Source organism: Pterocles gutturalis, unplaced genomic scaffold (assembly GCF_000699245.1).
Source record: "Pterocles gutturalis isolate BGI_N339 unplaced genomic scaffold, ASM69924v1 scaffold3989, whole genome shotgun sequence".
Taxonomy (NCBI): domain Eukaryota; kingdom Metazoa; phylum Chordata; class Aves; order Pterocliformes; family Pteroclidae; genus Pterocles; species Pterocles gutturalis.
The window spans coordinates 239-554 of record NW_010130344.1 but is presented as its reverse complement, the minus strand read 5'-3'; positions in this window follow the sequence as shown (position 1 = coordinate 554).

The window sequence follows — 316 nt, the reverse complement described above, 5'->3', positions numbered from 1 at the left end:
CACCATTAGAATCTGCTGTAAGCAAGTTCCCTGCCTCTCCCTCTCCCTCTGCAGTGCAGTCCCTCCCTCGAAACCTGCCACACAGCAGGAGTCCTGGCAAAATTACATTTATTTGGGGAAAATTAAATTTATTAAAGAAGCCCACGGCCAGCTGGATTTTTCTGGGTGCCCTGAGCACAGCCTGGGGTTGCCACTGAGCCCAGGAGCACCCCAAAAGGGTCCCCACAGGCTGCGTCCCCAACATGTCCTGATGTCCCCATGCCCAGCTATCCCAAGGCAGCACCTCCAAAAATCCCCTCCCTGGGGGGAATGAGCA